Consider the following 25,665-nt stretch of genomic DNA (forward strand, 5'->3'; position numbering starts at 1 on the left):
CTTCCCTTATCTTCTTTCTTGCCACTCTTCTCTCGTTGGTTTCTTCTTCTTCTTCTTATGCTCTATCTCTCCCGGTTACTCGGGAGACTCTCTTTTTCGAGCCACCGAAAACAAGGACAGCTGCGACAAATTCTTTCCTCGTGGAGGCAAAAGTGAACTCTACTTTCCTAAGCCGTATTTTTCGGCTGCGCGCATCACACGCATGGACCTGCGCCTTGATCCCAGGCATACTGCCGCAAAAAAAATGTGTATGTAACAAATAAGAAGTAAGAGAGAAACGAGGCCTTGGGTTACAGAGCCTACTTTCTTCCTTCCCGACACCGTAATAACCGGGTTTGAACATCGCTCGTGCTCTGTGAGCGCCGGGAGAATCTTGGAAGTAAGCCCCGCAGAGGACGTCTTACCCGCGAGAAAGAAAGAAAGCGCGAGAGAACCCTTCATGTGAACGCAGCGTCGAGGACAAACTGAAGGGGCTTGTAGGAGCCGTCGCTGCCGTATGGCGTACTCTGCCTGCAGTGTTTGTATACGAGTGAAGTTGAGGCCGAATAAGTACGGCAGTGCCGTGGGGCGGCCTTCAAGGAACAGCCGTCGCTATGTCTCGGCGCGCGCGATTGCAATCGCACACAAGAAACGTGTGCCCTATGCGGACGGGAACATATGTGGCTCTTTCCTTGCAATGCCCGCCAGATGTGTGTGTGTGTTCGTGTGCTTGCGCAAGTGCGCGTGCTTGCGTTTGGAAGACTTCGAGCGCGCGTGTGTGTTTTCTACTAAGCTTTTCGCAAGCGTATGCTTGCACTGCAAAGGCACCAATGTGGCGAAGGGTAACCGCGAGCTCGCGTCCACGCGCAGCGCAGCTACGCTACGCCGGCATGACGCGGTCGTTCTACAATCTAGCGTCACGGCGCAGCTAGCGTGACCGGCGGAGTTCGGCGCGCATTGACGGCGCCGGCGCAGGAATAGGACAGGTCTCGTCTCACATCGGAGCCGCTCAACCAGAATTCGCCCCGCGCTAGCTTCGCTGGCCGGCAGCACCCGGTCTAGAGTTCTCGTGCGCAAAAGATGCTGCGTCGAGTTTGCGCCTTCGTTATGCGAAAAGAAAGTGCTCCCTCACCGCGCACTAGTGTGCGCATTCGCTGCAGTAACAGTTGGTGACAGCTCTATCGCGGGCTACGCTCGGCGCGCCAAGCGTTACAGGGGTCAAATTTTCGGCACTCCTGGATTCGCTAGCGTAACGTGTACAACTTCGCCGACCGCTATATATATATATATCATACGACCAAGAACACACACTGGCTCCGTCGGTAGAGCATAAAAGAATAAAGGCAACGTAGGTGGAGACGCGTTCTTTTTTTAATGTCAAACGTTTCGGCTGGTGGGCGAGCCTTCGTCATAGTCGAAAACTCGATGATACAACTCTGACGAAGGCTGACCCACCATCCGAAACGTCTGATAGTAAAAAAGAACATGTTTCCATTTACGTCCTGTTTATTCTTATTCACACACACACACACACACACACACACACACACACACACACACACACATATATATATATATATATATATATATATATATATATATATATATATATATATATATATATATATATATATATATAGCTCTTCCACCCCCTACATCAACCACGAGACCAGCTGCCTACACTTCACACGCAAGCACATTTTTCCCCCTTATGCAGTCCTAATGCCAGCACATTAAAAATACCACATCCTAGTTCTCCTCATGCGTTTGCACGCTGCTCACAATGAATAACTTCGCACTTGCCGGATTCACCAGCCTTATACGGCGTCTGCGTGTACGTTTACATTCCACGAGCCATAATAAATGTGCCTTCATGCAGGTACAAACAACTTCTACATCTCACAAGCACCCGTCACATTTTGTGAGTGCGTCGACCTCCACTCTGAAATGGCTTCTTGTCCCTCTCGCCTCCATCCTGGATGTTGGACAGCGGCCACCACAACTGAACGGCGCTCGTAATACCTATCAGAGTATTTTAGACCCTTGAGCCATCATCTTTATCTAATTTTATTTATTCGTTCATTGCAATCGTTATGAACAATCTTGAAAGAGGAGCAGTAAACTAAGATCACCTGCTCATCAACACTGCTCAGTAACACTAACGTACTACCTCTCGTTCTCTTTCTTTTTTCGCCCCTGATGTATGAATGTTGTGGTAGGCGATGATGGCAAGTTGCCACTTTTGTTAAAGTGCATTTTCTTTCCTAGATGATTATTTTTTTTCAGATAATCTGCGTAATCAGTTCGTATAGCACCCTGCGATTAATTACGCATTTCTCTTTTCTTCTGGCTCTCAAGATGCCCTTACAACGCATTCTCTGCACTAGTTGAACTCTTCCCATTTCCTGAACGCTTCGTTTTCCTTTCTTGTGAGGGAGCTTCTAGCTCACATTTCTCTTTTCCTCAGAAACCACAATACCGGCTGATAACAAGCTTCCGTACAACAATCGTGTTCCCTCCTTTCTTTCTTTTTTTTGTTTTTTTGTCACGCAAGGCAGCACTCGCGCCAGCAGCATTCGTAAACAATATCACCAAACTTCATTACGCGAAATTTCGTTATCTTCACTTAATTATTCTGACGTTCCATTCCCATTTCTTCACATGATCTCACCTCAAAGTTTGTTATTGTATCGCGGGAAGGAGTTATCCTTATTGAATAGCAAGAATAAATGGAACTGCTGCGGTGAGCACTCGCAGGTCACTTGATTATGCAGTCTTCTCCCGCCGCATTAGTACGTTTTTATTCTTGTCTGTCTTGCTGCCTTGTTTCCAGCATCCTCTGCAATAACCTCAGAAGCCCTCTCTTATGGAAGCGGGTGAACTGCCGCGAAAACAAAAATAAGATATCGCGGTACTAAGGCGGCGAGCTTTGTTTTAATAAGGCGGGACAATGCGGACTTTACGAGCGAGTGCCGAAAATGAGAACGATACATCTTCTGCACAAAAAAAGAAAACTGCGAAAGTATCTTTGAGCGTACCTGCACTCTGTCTGTGTGATAATGTGCAGTTTGCAGTCCATAAAGACGGCACGGCTTTCTCGCTAAGGTAACCGAAACGATTGAAAACATTGTCACTGCATATTTTTTTAGCTTTGGCAACTGCATCAGCGGGCTCTAGCAGACGAGCAAAATACTTCCGGTTGGTGCCGACGAAGTGAGTGAGTGAGTGAGTGAGTGAGTGAGTGAGTGAGTGAGTGAGTGAGTGAGTGAGTGAGTGAGTGAGTGAGTGAGTGAGTGAGTGAGTGAGTGAGTGAGTGAGTGAGTGAGTGAGTGAGTGAGTGAGTGAGTGAGTGAGTGAGTGAGTGAGTGAGTGAGTGAGTGAGTGAGTGAGTGAGTGAGTGAGTGAGTGAGTGAGTGAGTGAGTGAGTGAGTGAGTGAGTGAGTGAGTGAGTGAGTGAGTGAGTGAGTGAGTGAGTGAGTGAGTGAGTGAGTGAGTGAGTGAGTGAGTGAGTGAGTGAGTGAGTGAGTGAGTGAGTGAGTGAGTGAGTGAGTGAGTGAGTGAGTGAGTGAGTGAGTGAGTGAGTGAGTGAGTGAGTGAGTGAGTGAGTGAGTGAGTGAGTGAGTGAGTGAGTGAGTGAGTGAGTGAGTGAGTGAGTGAGTGAGTGAGTGAGTGAGTGAGTGAGTGAGTGAGTGAGTGAGTGAGTGAGTGAGTGAGTGAGTGAGTGAGTGAGTGAGTGAGTGAGTGAGTGAGTGAGTGAGTGAGTGAGTGAGTGAGTGAGTGAGTGAGTGAGTGAGTGAGTGAGTGAGTGAGTGAGTGAGTGAGTGAGTGAGTGAGTGAGTGAGTGAGTGAGTGAGTGAGTGAGTGAGTGAGTGAGTGAGTGAGTGAGTGAGTGAGTGAGTGAGTGAGTGAGTGAGTGAGTGAGTGAGTGAGTGAGTGAGTGAGTGAGTGAGTGAGTGAGTGAGTGAGTGAGTGAGTGAGTGAGTGAGTGAGTGAGTGCATACGAATTCATGGCTTACGTGAAATTGCTACGATGTTTACGATGGTTTTGCAAAAGCCCTAATAACAGATTGTCCAGAGTATCATATAATATATCGATTTTGTTCGCTTTAAATGTACGATTAGGTCCCGCTTACAGATATATGATATCATTTCTTTATTGCGAAGTTATAGACTTAAAAGAACGTGATATAGAAACATTTGTTTTAATTTTGCGATTTTCAACCTTTTCGGAAGAACCGTTCACGGCTTAAATCGAAAATCCGTCTGCTTTAGTGACTATATTTAACTCTTTCTTTAAGCGCGGCTAATCAGACCATAATTGGTTCGCTGGATGCCTAGAAAAACGATTTCTTGGTTTCCATGTATTTAGGTAGAAGCGCCCGAGCTAAAGCTTCGTCTTCAGTTTCTGAGTCAAGCCACATGTGTAATGTTGTTTTACTTTTCGCCACAATATTACAATAACTGTTCAGTTTTTACTATCTTTATTCAAGTTAACCAAGTTACACATAAGATATGAAGGACGGTGCGCAAGTTTTGGTCACCTGATGTTCTTTTACGTTCATCGCAGAACCGTTGATGGGGATTTTTTTTTCTCGTCATACTATCCGAATAGTAATCGATTTGGCTTCGAATTTGTCTCAGGAACTCGTGATGTCTGAGGCACCGCATCAACGTGTAAATATAAAAATAAAAAAAGATAAAACGTGAGGCACTTTCAAAACCTCAGTAGAGTGCTTTCGCTAGCGATCCCTGAAATCCTGCAGCAGCGCAGGCTACGTGCACCAGGCCATACGCACGGCTTTATGGCGCTGTGATCGTCGCCCTCTACAGCCGCTGAAGAAAGGATGGTCTGATGCTGCCGCTTGCGGCCGTAAAGCTCGCGGCCGCGCCTTAACGCCGACGGGTGCAGCAGCCCCGCCGGCCAAGCCCTCATTACGACCTCACTGCAAACTCCCGCTGAAAGGAGGAGGCGATTGTCGCGGGCAGCGCACAGCCGCAAGCACGTTCGGCAAACACACCCCGCGTGAACATGCAGGCACGCGAACATACACGCATAATTTAGAGGGACTAAGTTGCACGGACGCAAACGGAGAAAAGGGCGGAGATAAGTCTAACTTCAAGGTGAAAGCACACACATGAGCGGGAATGGAGACATCGGCTCCATCTGGAGACGTACGAACAGATGAAGGAAAGAAAGAAGGCTAGGTACCAAGATCAGTCTCATTTGAAGGCCGTGTGCGGGAAAAGGGAGAAAGGGAGGGGGCGCTAAGGGAACAATCCCGCGGGCACCGGAAAAGCAGGAAACATGCTGATGGCGACCGGGACCGCATCCCGCCGCCCACAAAGGAAAAGCCTCATCTGCTATAGAGTCGATCCGCGCCCAACAGGGAGTGAAGAGGAGGCTGCTTGGGACAAGCAGCCCGCCGTCCACGCACCGCGGCGGCTTCCACCGGAATTCCTGCAGTCGCCACATATTCGCCCGCCGCTGACGACGACCGCCCCCGCTCTCGCGAGCGAAGCGCGTGGGGAAGGGGGGGGGGCGAACAAACGCGAAAGAGCGGGGAACGAAGGAGCGAAAGGGGTTCCTTTCATTGCTCAATAAAGAAGGCCTAACGCCTGTTGTAAAAAGGAACAGCGCGCCATACGTCGGCACCGTCGCCACCGATCGCCAGCGGCCCGCGGAAGGCCGGCCTGCAGGCTGGATCGCAGGCACAGGAAAGAAAGGCTTCAATTTGCCCGAAGCTGCACGCCGTGCTGCCTCTTTTGTCTCCCCCGTCGGACATCGCTCTGCTGCCTCCCCTCCCCTCTTCCTTGTTTTCCTTTCACTTCCTTCCTCGGCGTTCGGCTTGTTCCGAGCAGCGCTTGCCAGATCGCCTGTCCGCATTCATCCCTTTGCTCCCATGATCCTTGCCTTCTTCCTCTGACAAATTCTTTTTATATATATGCTTCTTCGCCCTTATGTCTAGTTGTTATGCCGCCAGGGCTCTCGCTCCTCGAGGCCCTCGACTGAGGGCAGTGTTTCTCTTCCGGTGCCACAACGTATCTCCACCTCCTATCCCCTCTCCTACCTCCCCCTGCCGCACACACTCACACACACACCCTGCCCCCCGGACCCATAGTTCCCGCCCAGTTAGGGGAACCGCCGTTGTTGTTGTTACACCGGAAAGCTCAGCGCGTTTTACTCCTCGCTTCTCGGCATTTTCTTTTTCCTGCTTCCCTGTTTTTGTTACCCGTGTAACTTAATATAAGAAGGAAGGGCGCTTACTTTATGTTTCGATTACAACCTCACCCGCCCTTAACCCTCAACCCCAACTGCTCTCCTCTCTGTTCCCTGACGTCGACGCACTCGGCCTCCACTTTATCGACCACGGTTATATTTGTTGGACAGCTTGCTTCGAGACGGGGGAACCCTCTGAGCTAACTCTCAGGCTATTTGTACCATCTCCCTTCCCCACCGACACCTCCTCCTCCTACGCCTGCCCAACCTTTATTCTCTCCAACATACGAGAACACTCCGCTCGTGCGGTCTCCCTTCGGTCTCTTCTTTCTCTGCCGAGTTGCGAAAACTAACGGATTCTTCGTCAAATGTTGCGAGCCGGTGCCATGCCGAAGGAGGGACAAAGAAAAACTTTATTGCGTTCGCCCCCACTGTTGATAAGCGAAGTGCGAGGGGAGCAAAAGAAGAAGGAAGTGCTCGTCGGTGGCGACTGGCAAACAGAGAAGCGCACCAGCATGGACGAGGCCCCGTTCACAGCATTGTTCGCAGCCGCCGGCTGGGCTATTGTTTTCTCCATCAGGAGGGCACACAGAAACCCGGTAATTTCTGCAGCGCCGCCCCCCCCCCCCCCAACTACCGAGCCTTACCAAACTCTCTTTGCAGCACTTTGTGCTTTTCGGTTCTTCCTTGCTCACATTATTATCTTTTCTCACACCCCCGTTGTCTTTTCGTTTGATGTCGCCTTCGTCCCATCCTCTGTACATACAAATTGTGACGCGCTAGAATTGTGGGCAGTGTCGTCCAAGTCAAGAGTTGGCGTCAGCTCATCACGGACGGCGGAACTGACGAAGCTGGTTTGGACGAAAGGACGGTCGGACGAAATTCAAGTTGCAGTCACTACGTGCGTGCGTCGCTACGTCGCCAGCTATCTACGCCGATCATACCCCTCAAATGTTATTTCTCTACAAAACCGACCGGCCATGATATCCGCTGGCACAGCAATGCGGAAGTCTCCGAGAAAGAATAAATATCTGAGCATGCAGACGTGGTAATTTTTAACATAGAGGCTGCATTAGATGAATGTACCGTTCTGCCAATATCACCTTTATTAAAGTAAACAGTTGGACATCTTTAAGACAGATCTATATAAAATACAGACATAGTATAACGTCATATATAAATTGTAGAACCATGTACAGATTGTATAGTTCTTTATCATGTAAAGTGCTGGAGATGGTCCCTTCGAACGAGGCTCGGTCAGAAAGTGAGACAAAGTCCCTGTGAGTAGCTGTTTTGGGTACAAAGGAGTTTGAGCAGATGTTGGTACTACATCCAGGTACAGAAGCTGTGACTCTGTGATCACCGTGAGAAAAGGTGTATCGTGGGGCGTGAAAGGAAAGGCTCGAGATTTCCCGTACACTTCAAAACCACGAGCGATTTCTGAAAAAGCACTGCCGTGTCAGCTCTAATTAGAAGTCACAAGGTAGCGCTTTGCAAGTTATATAGTGTCCCACAGGTTACTGCCACCGCCCGCGGTGCGTTACAGGGCAATGTTTCACATGTTAGTGTTCTAGAGATTACAGGTTGGCGGCACTGCCCTGTAGCTTTTAATTATAGTTTACTACGCATTGAGTACCTCACTTCTACACTGTTCGCATCTAATGTTCTGTTTAGCAGTCATCGTGCTACCAGGGTAGGTGCACTTGAATTCAGCGCCTGGCCAGATAATTTTGGGCGTTCCCTTTCACAAACGCTGCACGGATTTATTTCCACGGGGTGCAATATTGCGCGCTTCTTTCTTTCAGCCCTGGTGGGTTCTCCGGCGCAGTTCAGTGGGCGGTCGTTGCACGACGTGTTAAGCAGGTCGAGAGAGGAGTTGTAGCGGCGAAATTGCAACACGAGTTCTGCCCCTCCGGTAGTGCTTTGTCTTCCTCCGTCGTCGAGCACGTAATGTGGACGCTTGCAGCTGTTGTTCGCACTCACCCCTTCTCTCTGCTTATTTTACTGTGCAGGCGGTTAACTTCCGCTCCACGTGAGATGTATTGAACCGCACAGAAGCGCCACTGAAATTTATGCAGTCGCCTTAGCGGTGAAACTAGCTGAAGAAAATATTTTGTTTTCTTAGTTTAGCCTCCCCCAATCTCTTTCTCTCTTTCTCTCTCTCTACGCGTTCTCATTGCATCCCTTTGCTGATATTTACGCGTTGACAGCTTATTGCTGCCTTTGCTTTTTAACGCATGATCGCCTGCCGTAGCGTGCACCAGTATATTTTTTTTTTCTGGCAAAATTAACTTGCGAGCCGCAAGCTGGCTCAAACATGTCGTAGTAGCAGGTTCTAAATTAATTTGGACCACCCGGGCTTTCATATATACGTAGTTGTTGGTCCACGTGATGCGACAGATGTATGGCGATAATTTTGAGCCAGTAATGTCAGCCCAAATGTACCGTCGCGATAGGCACCCGTTCTGACCATCGCGCGTCCCAACACTGTTGACCCTCGGCTGCGGTTAACTAATCTCGCAGTGTGCATCCACGCTCGCCTAACTGACAATAGCATCGAACTTTTGGTTTGTGCGTTGAAACTCTCCAGTGTAGTTAAGTACAGTCTCGAGCGCTTCTTCTTATAAAGCAAGAACTATAGAGGTATAGTACCTATTTAGCTCGGCCCTTACTTGTTTACTGCACTGTGATGCAACTATAACAATGCTGCGTGTAATTGAGCACATGAGATTATTACAACTTGCAATGTTGTATGCCGGATGACTTTGCCAAGAGAAAAAGGAAGGAGATGAAAGGCTTGAAGGCTGACCAGACCATCGTCCTGTTTGCTACCCTACACTGGGTGGAAGGGAAAGGGGGAATAGAAATAGGAAGAGAGTGAGCACTGAGTGCACATGGGAGTATGCACAGGAGCACTATACTCTTGGACAACTTTCTGTGGCTATGAAGGAAAAGCTACGGAGGCAAAGCTGCACAAGTGAGACCGCTTTTGAAATGAGTCCCGCATCTTAATCCACGTGAGTTTAAGCTGAGGAAGAAGAAACATAACCACCTTATCAGCAACAATTAGATTAGACAGAACACACCGTTGAGTGTAAGGGTTTACTGATTTTGCGGCTTTTTCCTTCCGCGTCTGGCCAAACGCGAATGAAATAAAAACTTTACTTATCCCTCATTAAAGGGAAAGGGGCAACGGGATGGAGGGTGGGGGGAGGAACCACTTGAAGTAGGCATCCTGTGTCCTCTCAGCCCACTCCAGCATGGCCTCCTGAAGGTTGGGCCTCGAGCTGCGTAAGGCAGCCTCCCACTGCTCCTCACGAGGTATTAATTGCTTGATGAAAGGAAGAAGGGGGTGCTTAGGGCACCCCCCCCCCCCCTATGATGTGATTTAGGTCTGCTTTGGAAAAGACGCAGAATTTATAAGAGGGAGAAAGGTAAATGGAGGGACGAATACGGTGGCGCAGGTAAGGGAAGGGAAAGGTGCGAGTCTGCAGCTGTCGCCACAAAACTTCACACCTCCGCGGAAGTTTGCGCATTAGTGGCGGAAATGTTAAACGGTCTAATCGGTAGTGTGTGCAGATGTCGTGGCAGGTAATAAGCCGATCCCGTGCTGTAAACGGCCCCTCCTCCGTAGCGAAGTCTGACACATCTGATGCCTGTGCCCGGACTGCAAATCATCGGACGCTGGCATGAACCGCCTCGTTTCCGGCATTATTCTGGACTCCCGCATGCGCGGGAGTCCAGAATAATGCTGCATTTTGATGTAAAGGATGGGCTAAAAGGAGGGTAAGGGCTGGCTTAGAAACTCTGCCTGCTCCGAAGTTATGCAGGGCTCTTTCGTAGTCTCTAACGATAACTGATGAAATTGGAATTGTGAGGGCCAGAGCTATGACCGCCTCCTCCGAGGAAGACCCAGGAATGGAGGCGGCCGCAGCGACCTGGCCGTGAGAGTTAATGACTGAGATTGCATAATGATTTCTGTTCCCATATTAGGCAGAATAAACATAGATCACGTCTTTTGAGGTGGAGAATTGTTTTGGGAGAGCCTTTGCTCGCTGCCTCCTGCGCTGTTTGTGGTGTCAGGGAGCACGTTTTCAGGATGTGGGGGGGGTGTCGTGTATGTGATGCGGAATGGTCTATTTAGTCTTTATGGTGGGTGCCGGAGTGATAGAAAGAGCTTGTAAAATGTGTCGACCTGTTGCGGTGTTAGAGAGTCTGCTATACTGGAACGTGAGATGGGCTTCTGGGGGTTCATTAAGTGTGATGAAGGTGCCACTAATGCCACTAAGCATTAGCCTTGCAGTGACGGTCCGTATGGGGACCGCCAGAGCTAATTTGTATATCTTGCGTAAAATAGTGTCGATCTTATCTGATTCTGATTTAAGAAAGTTTAAATATGATGTTGCAAATGTAATCTTACTAATAACAAAGGTCTGGACCAAGAGCAGAAGGTCGGCCTCTTTTAGTCCGCCATGTTTGTTGGAGACTCACCCTAAAAGGCGCAGGGTGTGATCGATTGTGGTTTGGAGTGTATGTAGGGCATATATGTGTCGAGTCGTCTGCTTTGAATGTGTAAACCAAGCACCCGGAGCCTGTCCACTCTCGTAACAGGGATGTGGTTTAGGATGACCTGTATATTAGACATGTGTATTTCGGCCCCCCGGTGAAATGGCAGGAGAAGTAGCTCGGATTTTTTAGGGGAGCATGCGAGATTCATAGCCCCTGCATGAGCCACGAGCGTGTTGGCTGCGGCCTGCAGAGTGTCTTTAATCTCTCCTTCAGAGCCCCTAGTCGCCCAAAGAGTGATGTCGTCGGCGTAGATCGAAAACCTGAGATGAAGAATAGATCGCAATGCTCGCGCCATCGGCATCATAGAGAGGTTAAAAAGAAAAGGGGAGAGCACTGAGTTTTGGGGTGTGCCGTAGCCTCCCAAAGCGCACAAAGGGTATTGCTGCGTCCCTATATGTATCGTTGCGGTATGGTTGGCCAAAAATTAGGGTACCTATGTAGTCATATGTCTTTCCGCCAACCCCATTGAGATTAAGCTCTCGGAGGAGGGCGAAATGCGAAACACTATGGAAAGCTCCGTGGAGGCCCAGACTCCGAATTATTTGCGTATCTAGACTGCTATTGGGTTCAATGATGTCACGCTTCCTTCGAAGCCTGATAGCTTCGCATGAGATTTTCGAAAACCTACCATTTATGATGGATAAAGATTGTTGTCTTCCATGTGTTTACTCAGTCGGTTGAGGATGACGTGTTCAAGTGGTTTACCTAGACAGAGATTAGTGATATAGGCCTGAGACTAGAAGTGTTGAATAGTTTGTTTGACTTTAGGATAAAAATGACCCTAGCATATTCCCATGAACTAGGGAGGGTGCCAGTGTAAAGCAGGAATTGAAGCGCGCCGTGATGGCTGTGACGGAGTTGTCTATATTGCGGAGTATTTGTAGTTAATAAGGTCGAAGCCTGGTGCTGACATTGTTCGCAAGCTTGCTAGGGTATGGCGAACCTCTGCTTTCGTGATATCGGTGCCCTGTAGCTCATTGGGTTTGCCAGTGTACTTTGGCATGTCATACTGCTGAGCGGGAGGTAGGTGTTTATGGCGGAGGTCATCGAAGAGTCTGTTGAGATTGCTTTTGTTTGCATGTAGCAGTTTGTTTATGCTGTGGTTGCAGTGTGTGCGTGATATGGCAGGGTATGCTCGCTTGTTGTCGAGGTTGTCATGCATGCTTTCACATTCCTGACCCGGGCCCAGTGTTGGCAGGCCAATGTGGCGTACTCTTGGATCTGGAGGTCTAATCTGGCAATTATGAGTCCTAGCTTTCGGTTGTGCCGTCACCTATTCCACCGTTTGAGAAGAGACTGCTTGGCTTCCCACATGTGTAGAAGACTCGATGGGGCGTTGAAATTGGGAAATTCGCGGGCGCAGGGAGAAGCCTTCGTCCTGCAGTGAAAGATGGAGTCAAAGCGGTGATGTTTGTCTTGTGGACGGCTATATATATATTGAGAATGTAAAGACCAGACGCATTATTTCTGCGAGGAATAATTGCTAGGAAATCATGCTCTATATCGACGCTGTCGAATTGGGAGTGATTGGCAGTGAGGTGCTTTTGCATAAGAATCGCCGTGTCGAGCTGGGAGACTTTATTGGTCTGATATACATTATAACCTACGAAAGCGATCAGTCCGTGAGTTCCCTAAAGTGCAATTACAGCTGTGTGATTAGAAGAGGAGGCTAGAAATTGTTGGCTTTCTTTTTTCGGAACCCCCTGCAGTTCCATTGCCACACTTGATACTCTGAGTGAGTCGGTTTATTGTCCGTTGTTAAGCGGACCTGGTGGGAAGGCGGATGGAGCAGGTGCCGCTTTGTTAGGATGATTCGCGGTGACCCGAGCTATCCAACTTGTAATTTTTCGGATATGTGCGTGTACCAAGTCAAGAAATTTGTAGAGATTTTCATTCTTGGCTGTGCCATCTGTATTGATTTTTTCCAACTGCGGTGAATATATATTATGATGACGATAATTATGAAGTGGCTTAAGGGTGTAAAGGCAACTGATGCCATACAGCGTCGTGACAAAAATGCTGGCGTGGTCATACTATTATCAGTGATTGAAATATGACGCCAAGTTTCCTCAAAAAGAAGAATGAACAAAAATGGGCCGGTTGAATCGCTTGAGAGATTTAGACAAAGATTATCCAAAAGAAATAGCAAGTAAAGCGCGGAGTCAGCTTCTCCCGATTAGCCTTCGCATGCACCGGTTTTTCTGAGGTAGCGCACAAGGACTCAGCGACATGGTGAATAATGTGCGCTCCGAGCCAGTAGCGCTCGCTTTGGTTTTTGGTCGGGCGCCTGGCTCGCCACGTTGCTTTTTCCCTGTAACTTCATCACCGCCATCTGGTCCAGGAAATGCCTCTAGTTGAACGCATACAAGCAGGGCAAGAAATAGGAAGGAAAAAAAAAGAAGAAGAAGCAATACGGCGCTCGCGCGCTTATGTATACGGCAGTAACGGTAATTAGCCGCCGTAATGCTTTTCCAAGCACCACGAACAGCATATACTAAAGAAAGTAGGTTCGTCGTCCCCAGCTTTGCAGGCTCTCAAGCCAAGTGCCTAATGACAACATCTTTAGGGCTCCGCGGCTCTTCCCGTTGTATCTTTAGCACAAAAGCGAGCAAGGCGGCAGAATAAAGCACCCATTCGCTCGCCTCAAGAGGGCGAGCAAGGGGGCGCTGCCGTGTCCAGCGTTCCTCATTTAGGGCCGCTCGAGACTAATGTAAAAAGACAACTGTCCACAAACTCCTGCATTTCGACATGGTCTGTGGGAACACGAATCATCGTATTAAATTGTGCAGTTTAATGTCATTAAACTGCACAGGTGGGGGGGGGGGCGTAGTGGGGGTCCGCGGAGTGATTTTTTGACCACCTGGGATTAGTTGCCGTACGGCCAAAGCACGGTGCGTGAGCGTTTCTTGCGCGTTTCGCTCCCACTGAAACACAACCGCCACCGTGGCATGGAATCGAACCCGGGACCTCGTAGGTAGACCACTGCAGCAGCATAGAAACTGAGCGACTGTCGCGGCTCGGCCAGAAGAAAGGGTGAGAGATATAACGGGAGAGAGCCTGAAGCCGCAGAAATGAAAGGGAAGGATGATGTTTAAAAACTGCTGTAATTGTAAGAGAAAATTGATACTGTGCTTGATTGCGAGCGAACACAAACACAGACGATACCTTGCCACACGCTTGTAGCTCAAGGTGCAATCCATGTGCTACATTTGAATGCTCTTTTGGAGCGTAAGGCGGTTCTCCTCTCGTGGATGTGCCTAGCCCATGGACTCGTGCCGCCTGTGCGTCCAGAGCTATGAAGACGCCATTAACTTTTCTGCGATACACTGGTCTTAAGGAGATACTCTAATTCAGCATGCTAAGTGCGCTGCTTTGCGTGTGTGCGTGTGTGCGTGTGCGTGCGTGCGTGCGTGCGTGCGTGCGTGCGTGCGTGCGTGCGCGCGCGTGTGCGTGTGCGTGTGCGTGCGTGCGTGCGTGCGTGCGCGTGCGTGCGTGTGTGTGTGTGTGTGTGTGTGTGTGTGTGTGTGTGTGTGTGTGCGTGCGTGCGTGCGTGCGTGCGTGCGTGCGTGTGTGTGTGTGTGTGTGTGTGTGTGTGTGTGTGTGTGTGTGTGTGTGTGTGTGTGTGTGTTATAGCATATCGTTTCATTTTTCATCATACCACCATGGAGTGGCATGCTAGGCACGCCACCAGGTAGACCTTTTCAGCTTTCATGAAAGAGTTCTCTCCCTCTCTTTCTAATCTTGCCACGCATGAGTGCACCCTCGCTTCAGACACCTATAAGATTGCTTTCAATATGACTTCCGATTTCGCGCGTGCTACCAGATTGTTGAAGCCATGGTTTCCATCGCAGTCTGCCTTTCCCGTATCGCAAATGAAAATAAAGCTATATCGGCTTGCTTACCTAAGAAAACATTTTGATGCAAATTGTATCCCAGTATTGGTATTGGGAGAATCTTTTCTATTCAACGCGCGTGTTGAGGCTCATAACATGCGGCGTAAAAAAACATACATAGTGGTCGATTTCCCTTGGTTTTCAATCGTAAAAAATATCTAGTTCTAGCATTGCAGCAATACCCTGGCGTGCGAAGCATAATTTCTTGTATTGTGCTGTTGCTGTAAGGTCTGCATCGTCATGGCCATGCTTTCAAGGCAATGTTTCAACATCCTGCAGTGAAAAATAAAAAAAGAAAAGAAACAGTAGGTAGGATTTATTATCCCTGAATGTCAGAGTTAAGCAAGTAGCGCAATTGCTATGCGCAGTCTAACAACGAAGTAGACACTGGTTGAAGCACCACAGCTCGTCAGCGGGCTTTGAGAACAGTATGACGGCTTTTATAAAGTACATATTATTGGTGTCATAAATTTGGAACAGGCGTACACGACAGGCATCAAAATGAGCCGACGTCTCTCTAGCTTTAGCGGAATATAAGATTCGCGTTCTGTGCAGCATTGCGGAACACCATCAGGGCAGGAAAATGAAAATGTCAGCGTCCGTCGGAAAAGCTGACTGAAGCACGAACTTCGGCATTTGCTTTCTGCATTTCAAAAGACACGATGCCAATAAGATTCAAGCCGAGCTGGTGGCGGTTCTAGTGACGGTCTACGCACATCGCCACCATCTGGGTGTGAGTATTTTTGGCATTGAGTTTCTTGAAATGCAAATACTTTAATGCACTAGTGCTGTTTCACGGTGCGATATGGAACACAGTTTTTATATTTCGCTAAAACGAGAGAGTCATGTGCTCATTTCAATTACTATCGTGTACTCCTGTCCCCAAATTTATGGTACCAATAAGGTGAACATTATGAACGCCCCTCGTACCTTAGACCAATTAGTATTGCGAATAGTATTCAGAATAGTACTTCATTGTGACTGGCACCTGTCGGCTCCCCTGCCATCATTAATCTCTACCTTCTATTTTTCTCCTCCGCAGGATTGCTGTTCAGCAGTTCTTCTATGGTGAGTTGGGAATTTTCTTTTCCTGTTATTCATGCCTGGGATAGTAAAATAAACACTGGAGAGAAGCAACAACGAAATTTAAACTAATTTGAAGAATAATTTGAAGTTGAGCCTTCAATAATATTGCGTTAGGGCTTTCATTGATACAAGGAATAATTGATGTCAAACTTCTGTTTTGGAAATCTTGCACCAGAAACCAACGCCTGTACGTCAGTGTGACATAACAGACTTAAATAACCTTTTTTTTTCGTGTTTTTTCCATTGTGGTACACTGAATGCTCTGTAAACCTGCTAAGTTCAGTACTTGGCTCCTTTAAAAGAAACTTTATTTCATATTTACTGATAAGAAAATTAACTAGGTCCTATTGTACGTTCTCGCAATCCTTGACGTCAATCGACGAGCTGGTGCGGAAACTTCAACGCAGCGTGGGCCGGCCTGCTTTTGTTTTTGCGTCATTTCTCACTTGTTTCTTCTCGAAGTAATACTGGATTTTTTGGCATACTAGGAAGGTAATCTACTATTACAACTAGATTTTATTTTCTAGTTGGAAGAAATTCAATCTATAGCTTTAAAGGGCCCTTCACCAGGTCACACAGCAAATTGTTGTTACGCGCTCGAAGTTGTTACGCGCCATCTAAGCAGTGCTCTACTGCAATATTTTTTTTATTATTATTGAGGTCTTTTATAGCGGAGATGGAAATACTTGAAGGGCCGCGAAACAATTATTTCAGGAGGCGAGCGTCATCGCCAACATAGACACTCTATCCACTTGCCCCATCCAGCCTTCACAAGCCGAAATTCACTCCCAGAATTCTCTCATACCGGAGCCAGATGATCGCGGGACAAATACGTCCCGGGCCCTGCCTTTCTTTTTATCTCTCGCTCTTTCTCACCCGCGCGCGCGTGCGCGCGTTTTTGCTGAGTGGCGCACTTCCAGTGACGGTCTCGCGCGCGATCTGTTGCGTTTCTCTCGTTATACGCAGCGGACGATCTTGCGCGCTCTGCACGAGAACACCTGATTAGCTGTACAAGTCAGTGCAACAATGACGAGCATTAAGGCATACGCGAGGTAATGAAAAAGTATAATCGCGGCGCTGGAACACGGTAGTAAACATAGTTTCGTTCTCTGCGTGCGGGACTGTGCGGCATGGGAACACGCAGACCAAGCGCAAATGCTTATCTCTTGCTACGGTAAGAAGTAAAACGAAAAACACTGAGACATTCGGTTTGTATGGTCTATTATTTATCTAAACTTCCATTCGTCTATTTGAAGCAGCAGGCTAAACAAATAACTGATGTTGCTTCAAATATTTCTCGAAGTAACGTGTCACCGTGAGTTGTCACCTCGAAGTGACGACGTGTCACTGTGAGTGATGTCACAACGCCGCCATGATCGTAGGCGCACTTGTGCAATTGACGTGGACTCTCGGGCTGGAAGGGCAAATGCCGTTTGGTCTGATATTTAAGCTCTTTAAGTAGCGCGCAGGTATGTGGTACTTAGCTGACACAATCGTTAACGCGCATTGTACGCACTGCGCTTGGCAGCCCGAAATGGCCAGACCTGGGGAGGGTCCCCTTAAAAGCTAAAATCTGGGCTTGCAGCGTCCGTCCTCTTCATTACACCGTCGTCATCCAAGTGTTGTTCTCAGGCCAGATGTGCTCGTCGTTAGCTTCATCCTCGCCATATGGCAAGAGAAAGAAAACATTGCCCACATCCTAGAATTCATTCATTCATTCACGGGGTTATAACAAAAAGAACACTGTGGCTATGATAGACGCCTTGGTGGAGGGCTCCTGATTAATTTTGACCACCCGGTGTTCTTCAGCGTTCACCCAAAGCACGGCACGCGAGCGTTCTCGCATTTCTCCCACATCGAAATGCTGCCGCCGCCGCCAGGAATTGTACCCGGGGACAATCATCTGCCGTCTACCATTCCCTGTATCTCCCACTTTCCTTTACCCAGTGAGGAGTAGCAAGCTAGAGACACACTCTCCAGACCGACCTCTCCTCCTTTCGCTTCATTAAAATCTACTCCTTCTCTGGCACCTCAGGCTCCGCAGCAGAACGCCATAGACAATTCGCCGTCACGGCGGGTCCTCTTGAACTTGGTATCATCACACTGATGCCCCGGCAGCAATGCACAATCCGGGAGCCGGACGCGCTAACTGCTATGCGCTGTCGCCCAGCCTTGGCTCTTGGAAACAGGACCTGTCCTGTTTCCACGCCGCAGCGATGGTTCCGTCTGGATAACAGAAACAGACCTCGAAGGCTCTGCTTCGGCGAACTGCATGCGTCGGAAGTGATTGCGGAACCGAAAGACGTCATGTACGCCATGTTTTAGACACCACCTATTTGTTCGGGGTACTACGCGCCACGGAGACTTTCGGAGAGGTGGCGTCCGCGAATGTGTTTCGGAAGCCCTAGCAAGCAATGCCGTAGCAAACGAAGACGAAGTATCGTTCACCCCAGAGAAACAGCCGTTGTTGTGCAGATGGTCAATGGAAGTGGCTATAAGCGCCGCGGTGTACGGAGAAAGCAAACAAGCGAGCAAGCAAGCAAGATGGCGGCATTCCCTCTTACAGCTGCTGTCATTGTAAATGAGCTCGAAGCCGGAGGAATCGATGAATTCGTATGACCTTTCGTTCATTTGCGGACGGAACTGTCCACTTTTTTTCATACTGCAGGCGCTGCAAATCTCTAGCAACACAATATGCATATTGAAGGTCTACTTGTTGTCGAAGTGTAAGTCTCACTTTATAAAGAGATAGTAAAAAGAATACATCTTCCTTGTCGTTCACCAATATATATCCGTGGGCGCTAGCGGCGAACACTCAAGAGCGTAAGGAGCCTTTAATACACGTTATGCTTTTGAAGAGATCGTGCAATGCATGCTGTGTTTCGGGTGAGGATGTTCGATGAATAGCAGCGGCAATGTGGTAACACTGTTCACGTTACCTCATGAGTGCGATTCAATGCCGAGTGGCGGCGCTCATTGACTTCTCAAAAACTGCGCTGTGTGTTTGGCTCACGACTACGTTTACGGCAGGGAGGCGGCCGCCTACATAGGAATGCGGTGACCAGGAAATCGAAACCATAATCTCGTGCTCAGAATCAGGACGCCACTGTGGCGTCATTCCGCCCGCACTGCAACACATGAATGCAGGTCCCCTTGCTAACGAGGCTTTGATGACGGCCGCTGTATGTTATGTGCTAGCGGATGTTATATAAGCGTGTCTGAGGATAAACTGGGGCTCATTTCGTTTGGCCAACTGGCTGTCTCGTCCTTGAGCCTCGCTGGCACACCGCAATGTACCATGACAGCCACAGTGCTACTATGGCATGAACTATGGGGCGTCTTGCAGTTTCTTGGAATTAGCAATGGCAATGACGGCGATGTACGTACTCATGAAATTTCTTCTTAGCCCGTCATCGCCAACCGCCCTTGCGCTCTAAAAACAACGTTATTATCTCTAGTATAGGTTAAAAAGAAAGGTCATGGTGTTGGTCAACGTAGGAAGGCTGGTCCCTGTATTGTTAGAGCGTCCCTCCATTCCAGACTCACCTCCACTCAAAAGAATACATGCAGTGACCATTTCTGCTCTATAGAAATGGTCACTGCACTTCATTGAAACCTCACGGCTGTTCTTGAGCAATTTAGCGTCTTCTTGATTTGAGGGGCGGCGCTGTTCTCAACTCCGTGGAGAGGAGGAAGAGCTTCGAGTCGAGGATCGTTTGAGAATACGGAGATGAGTGTCCCTTGTAACTCAATGCTACAGCTTCAGAAGCCGTGAACGCACGTTAACACATATAGGCACCGCGCTTTGACCAGACGGCGCTACGGATGTTTCATCTTCCTTAGGGCGCTTCCGACGTCAGACGCATGGACTACGAAGGAAATGATACGACACTCGGAACAGCAACAGACGAGCGTGCATGTCGTGGCTCGCTTTAACATGATAACCGAACCCTTGCGACAGCGTTACAAACGTATAATTTGTGGGTCTTCGCCATTGTATTCTATACTCACGCATGGCATACGCAGTTCTACTACCTATTTTACAGAACATTGGAGCGCTTGCTTCGAGGTAAACGATGACTAGAAAGCACTGCCATTGCGTAACGCCTCCATATTATTCCTCCGCTGGCTAGGCTATGCGATCTCGCGCTGTTGTCAGTACACGGAAAGATTGAGCGCACGATGTCTCTAAGGAAAACGTTTCTTTCTCCGTGGTGATTCATGAACAACGTTGAGAGTGCTTTTTCATTACCCCTTCTAATAATAAAGTTGACACTCACTCACTCACTCAATCAACCTACATCACCGTGATTTCTGTGTTCATGGAAAATTTCACTATATGATTCGTCTTGTTTAACGTAAAATAATACAGTGAAGCAATTTCTGAAGGTTTTATTTTTCAATAGCTTTCTATTCACACAAAAAAATGCGCTGCATAGGACGCGCCGAAAGTGTGCCGGAAGATCAAAACTAGCATGGCCCTTAAGCATAACATAAACCTTAACATTACTGACACATTTACATTTCTTTCCGGAAACATAGTTTGAGCTAAAATATAAAACATGACTAAAGTAAATGGTTCAACTGAGAACCGTAGAGACCGCGCCATTGTACGTTAAAAATCTTTTTCATGTGGCTTAATATGGCCGCTCGTCACATTTTACCATAGTGGCAACAGGTCACAGACGCCATGCTGTTTCGGCAGCATAGGTGGCTGGTACCACTTCTTCTAAAACGAAGCAGGTTGCTGTTGCTTTGGCTCTTTTGAACGACAACAAAACGCAAATATACAAAGACTCTAGATCGGCGTTCAAAGCGTTCATCTCGGGCTACATCGCGGAAGAGGCCCATAGTATTCTCAGGAACAGGGCAATCACTCCACATACGGTCACTTGGTTACAGGCACACTTGGGCCTAAATTTGGACTCGCTCACCAATCACAATGACATTGCCCACTCCAAGGCGCACGTATTAACTCTCCGCGCGGGAGGAGGAGCCTTGTCACAGTCCAATGTCCAAGAGTTCCGGGACATTCTGCTCACGTTTAATAAATTCCCTAAACATTTCTATATAGAGAGAAGAATCTTTTCTCCACCACATGAAAAGCTCACAGGACCTCAGGCTACAAACCTTAGCATGCTTCAGATTGACTCTTATCCTATCTGGCCTTTATGCACTGTTTATTCCCGGACGTTTTAGCTCAGCGTCCCAGCTTCGGAGGGACATGTAATTTAGATCACATGCTCTGGCGATGTGCCTCGTTACGTGAGAATAAGGACATCACTGAACAGAAGTGGAACTCGGCCATCAAGAGCTCGGAATAGCATCGTCAGCTTCGGGCTGTCCCGAGAGCCTGCGATGCGGTGGTTAGGTTGGGCCTAACTGTCCCCACGTAGGAGCAGCCCACCGTTTTCGCCCTGATGTGGCGGCTCTTCTCAGAATGATTTTAATAAAGTTCTTCGTATTCGTATCCGTATTAAGGTTACAAACTCAGCGTGCACGTTTAAGTAAACCACCAAACCGCATTTAAAGCGCGCACGCGGCTCGCCTTCAAGCCTTGCCCAGCAGTGCCCCGCAGCGCCCAGCACACACTCGCGCTCCACTGTAACCGGAACTGGAAGTGCAAAAAGAAAACAAGGAAGGGTTCGTTCCCCTGCTCCTCTGTCCGTCAAACAACCACGCACCGACCCTGCCCACGTCTGCAAACTTGCTCCAGCAGACCCTCCCACTATACAATCCAGCGTGCTTTCTTCCAGACGCTAAGGGTGCGCACACACATGCACAGGCGCAATGCGGGCATCTGCAGTAGGCTTGCCTCGCAGACCCTACTTCTACCACCTATTGTACCACTCGTATGGCAGCAGTTCCGGCCTGGAAGCATGTCTTATCCACGAATGCCTGCCTGCCTGCCCGACAGTGTGTCCTCGTACGCGTCATACATGCACATGGGGCGTATGCGTACACCCGTTCCTTTCGTTTCGTCCTTCCCACGGCCACCTAATTTGCGCGTATTCCTTTTCTTTCTTACGCTTCTCCTTTCTTGATTTCTTTTCTTTCCTCTCTTACCTTTCAACAACGCTCTTACTCCTTGCCCGATCCGCTTTCACGAATGCTGTCCAGTTTCACGAAAGCTGCACGCCGAATAGCGGTGCACCCCTAGTGGCCCGGTAGCTGTCCGACAGCTGCGTCTGACGCTCGCTTTGTTGGCGACACAGCGCCGAAAACAGCGTGGCAGAAAGCACGGTACCCGGCCCGCCGGTGTACACGACGAGGTCCCGAACCATCAAAGGTCTCATGCTTCTTCTTCTTCTTGCCCGTCGGCTCTCTTTCGCAAGTCGGTTCTCTTTCGGCTCTCTTTCGGTCCACCCATGTGTGCTGCGAGAGAGGCTTCTTTTCCGTTGCGAGTGTCGTCCCCCTTTCCAGCGCACCGGATGAGCCTGAGACTCTTCCTGCCTCCGGGCAAAGGAAAAAAATGTAGTTTTCTTGTTCGCACCTTTCTTTTTGCTTTCCGTCACCTCCACTGATGCCGCCTTGCGATCCGCTGGGATCGGTCCCACTGTCATCGAAGACCGGACGGCAGGCCCTGATTGCCTCGCCGCCTTCTACGCAGTCTCGCGAGCTGAGCGTACTCCTTCTTTCCTTCTTCGGGGACCGGCTGAGATTTCCACTGCGTAGAGAGAGTACTGAGAAAGATAGAGAGGGAGAAAGAAAAAGGGGGAAAGAGACTTGTTCTTGTCGCCTGGTGTCGCGCAGTCCCGTCAAGCGTTCAATACGACGGGGAGGGCTGAGAATCGCGCAGATGCTGACGGCTATTCAACATGGATGAACGAAAGAAAGGGACGGCTACATAGATGGAGTTGATTATTTACCAATGAAAGCCCCGTTCGCGGGTCCCAGATGAGACGAACAGGATTTCAAAACAACTTGGAACTTTCGAAAGAAGTTCCAGCGGGCTGTAAGGAGGGCGCTGCGGCAAAGGAGCTCGCCGATACGCATACCGTACGAAGGCTTGCTGGCCATCCAGGCGCTGTATTTGAAGCGCAGAAAAATCGAGCGAAGAGAGTTTCCACACATGTGATTACCTCAAGCGTGTGCTGCAATTTCGCCTGAAGAAACACGCATTCCGGGATGGAAATAAAGAATTTCGGTGGAGGCACCTAAGGCTGCTTACCTGTGGGAATGCGAAAGCATTATAATACCCTTGGGGGAATTTTTCTTTCGCGTGTTTTTTGTCCGCTGGACCTCTCGCCTGCGTGAGTGAGCCTAGCCTAACTGCGCCTCGGTAACGCAAATTCAAAACGCGCCAAACGTCTCTCAACGCGCTCGCTTGCCCGCGACAACTTGCAGAGTTTGGTCATCTTTAGGAGCAACCAAATCCGATTTGGTGTCATCGCTTTTGTCCGCGTAACCTATGTCACTGCGGCTTCTGTCACTTAATGAATGAATATATGTTAGCACTGTTCACTTCATAACATAATTAAACTAAATTATGGGCTTTTACGTGCCTAAACTACTTTCTGATTATGAGGCACGCCGCAGTGGAGGAGTCCGGAAATTTCGGCCGCCTGGCGTTCTTTAACGTGTACGTAAATCTAAGTACACGGGTGTTTTCACATTTCGCCCCCCATCGAAATGCGGCTGCCGTGGCCGGGATTCGATCCCGCGACCTCGTGCTCAGCAGCCCAACACCATAGCCACTGAGCAACCACGGCAGGTGCTTTATAACACAATAAAGGTACAAGAATTTATACGCAGCAACTTCCGAAGCACGCCGCCGAAACGTGCTTGATTGGGTGATGCGAAAATTGCCGCGCAAAACGAAGAGAGAAAAGTGATGAGAAGCTTTGCAATATTATGCAAAGAATAAGGAAAAATAACATAGCGACCGCCAGTTGTAAAGTCCACATACAGATTTTCATCACGTCAAAAGCGGTCGTAGTTTGCGTCCACTTCTTTCTTAATATATACATTTGCACTCATATTCTTTTTCGCGTGTCTCCTTTTGTGTTCCCGTAGATCACGAGCGTGTAGTCGCAAATACTGTATTGCAGGTATTGCAAGTGCGGCGGCAAGAAGGATGTCGAATTCTTCCCCGGGTGAAATGTGCAAACCATGTCTAACTGATAACACACGCTGTCGTAGCTTGAAGGAGGCATCGTACAAGCGCTGTCCAATCATATATAAAGGCCGCTTCCAAGGTCGTCTGGTTTATGCGCGGCTGAGAACCACATTGTTCTGGTGGCCGGTCCCATCACTCTTTGCATTTGCCCGTCAGCTAAAGTTTCGGTGTATTTTTTCGATATACGTATATGCCCATGCACCCTTCTCACACCCGATGACTCGGCCTTAGGCAGCTGAAAACACGTGGGCGTAGCAGTTCCGACTCGCTCTGAAAGGTCTTCTTGGACGTCAGAGGCAGGCAGACACGACAGTAAAATGATGGGTGCATCTGCTTGCATACGCGGCTCGTGGATTCCCGGTAAGCGCTGAAACTTTTTTTTCACACACGATTTAAGTGCTGTTGAAGTTTGCCGAAAATATATTGTATACCTAGCCGGCGTTCATGGCCGCATGCGTACAGGAGATGCCGGAGCCACTATGTTAGAACCATTGAGAAATACTACGTTGTGATGCCTGTCGCTATCAAAAACCGTCTATCTGCGGATAATTCAAGCGTGTTTTCAGGAATGTATGATCCCCTGGGCTGGAATTCTCCGACCTAAGGTGGCCTCACAGCCTGCAGGCCTGTCTGACAGAGCTAGCTTCGATGCCTGGTTGCCATAGTCAGAAATTCGAATCCTCGTGCTTTTTAATTTTTATTTTTAATCTGAAGATGGGAAGGTCGAATTCACCTCCTCCAGTACACTACATCTCCAGGCTTGGAGCAGCGCCTGACTCCGGCAAAAATGCGGAGAGCCAGTGGGGCTATACTAATCCAGGTACAACCAAATTAGGAAGACCTACTAAGCTTCTACAAAAGACACTCCCTCATCAGAACAGGAATTATCCTCCCTGGCGCAGTATTCGGCCACTCCCTCCCAAATGACTAATTCGATTAACCAATGGCCCCCAGTCCCCAGCAGCTGTGGAGCACCTGACCAAGGCGGCGGTCAGACCCATAACGCAGCAGAGGGTGCCAAGAATCTCAGTACCCGGACAGGCCATCAACAGAAACTGACCCTGACAACGTTTAACACCCAAACTTTCTGGAGTGAACCTAGCCTAGCAGGACTCTGAGGAACGTTGAGGCATTGCTTGGGATATCATTGGCCTTAGTGAGGTTAGAAGGACTGGTGAGGCTTATACAGAGCTGACAAATGGCCACGTCCTTTCCTATAGATGACTTCCAGATAAGGAGAAGTACGGAGTAGGATATTTAATGCATAGTGACATAGCGGGCAACGTTGACGAATTCTATAGCATTAATTAGAAGATAGCAGTAGTCGTAATAAAACTTAATAAGAGCTATAGAATAAAAGTCGTACAAACCTACGCTCCAACCTCCAGTCATGATGATGATGAAATAAATCAGTTTTATGAAGATGTCGAATTATCGATGAAAAAAGCGCAAACTCAGCATACGGTAGTAATCAGCGACTTCAATGCAAAAGTGGGGGAAAAGCAGGTTAGTGAACAATCAATTGGCAACTACGGCGTCGATTCTAGGAACATTTGAGGAGAGATCTTGGTAGAATTCGTGGAAAGGAATAAGCTGCGAATAATGAACACCTTCGTCAGGAAGCGCATAGTAACAAAAAGTGGACCTGCAAAAGCCCTAATGCTGAAACAAGAAATGAAATTAACTGCATACTTTCTCCCAATCCCAGCAGGGTGCAGGATGTAGAAGTGTTAGGTAGGGTAAAGTGCAGTGATCATAGGTTAGTGAGGGCTAGGATTCCCCTCAATTTGAAGAGATAAAGA

General features: G+C 48.5%; 2 protein-coding genes across 8 annotated transcripts in view; one reads left to right on the plus strand and one right to left on the minus strand.

The window, feature by feature from the left end:
* The window catches only part of LOC135917787 (neuronal acetylcholine receptor subunit alpha-10-like), a 314,970-nt gene that overhangs the window by 133,890 nt on the left and 155,415 nt on the right, over window positions 1–25,665 (plus strand). The window contains exon 2 of the mRNA XM_065451392.1: window positions 15,701–15,726. The gene's annotated coding sequence lies outside the window, so the exon portion shown is untranslated. The remainder of the gene's footprint in view (window positions 1–15,700; window positions 15,727–25,665) is intronic.
* LOC135917786 (uncharacterized) overlaps window positions 1–25,665 on the minus strand; it is a 126,187-nt gene that overhangs the window by 19,063 nt on the left and 81,459 nt on the right. Inside the window, exon 4 of one of the 7 annotated variants that reach the window (XR_010569411.1) lies at window positions 12,085–12,143. The exons of the other annotated variants lie outside the window; for them this stretch is intronic. The gene's annotated coding sequence lies outside the window, so the exon portion shown is untranslated. Of the gene's footprint in view, window positions 1–12,084; window positions 12,144–25,665 lie in introns of those variants that run through there. 7 annotated transcript variants of the gene reach the window in all.

Source organism: Dermacentor albipictus, chromosome 4 (assembly GCF_038994185.2).
Source record: "Dermacentor albipictus isolate Rhodes 1998 colony chromosome 4, USDA_Dalb.pri_finalv2, whole genome shotgun sequence".
Lineage (NCBI taxonomy): Eukaryota > Metazoa > Arthropoda > Arachnida > Ixodida > Ixodidae > Dermacentor > Dermacentor albipictus.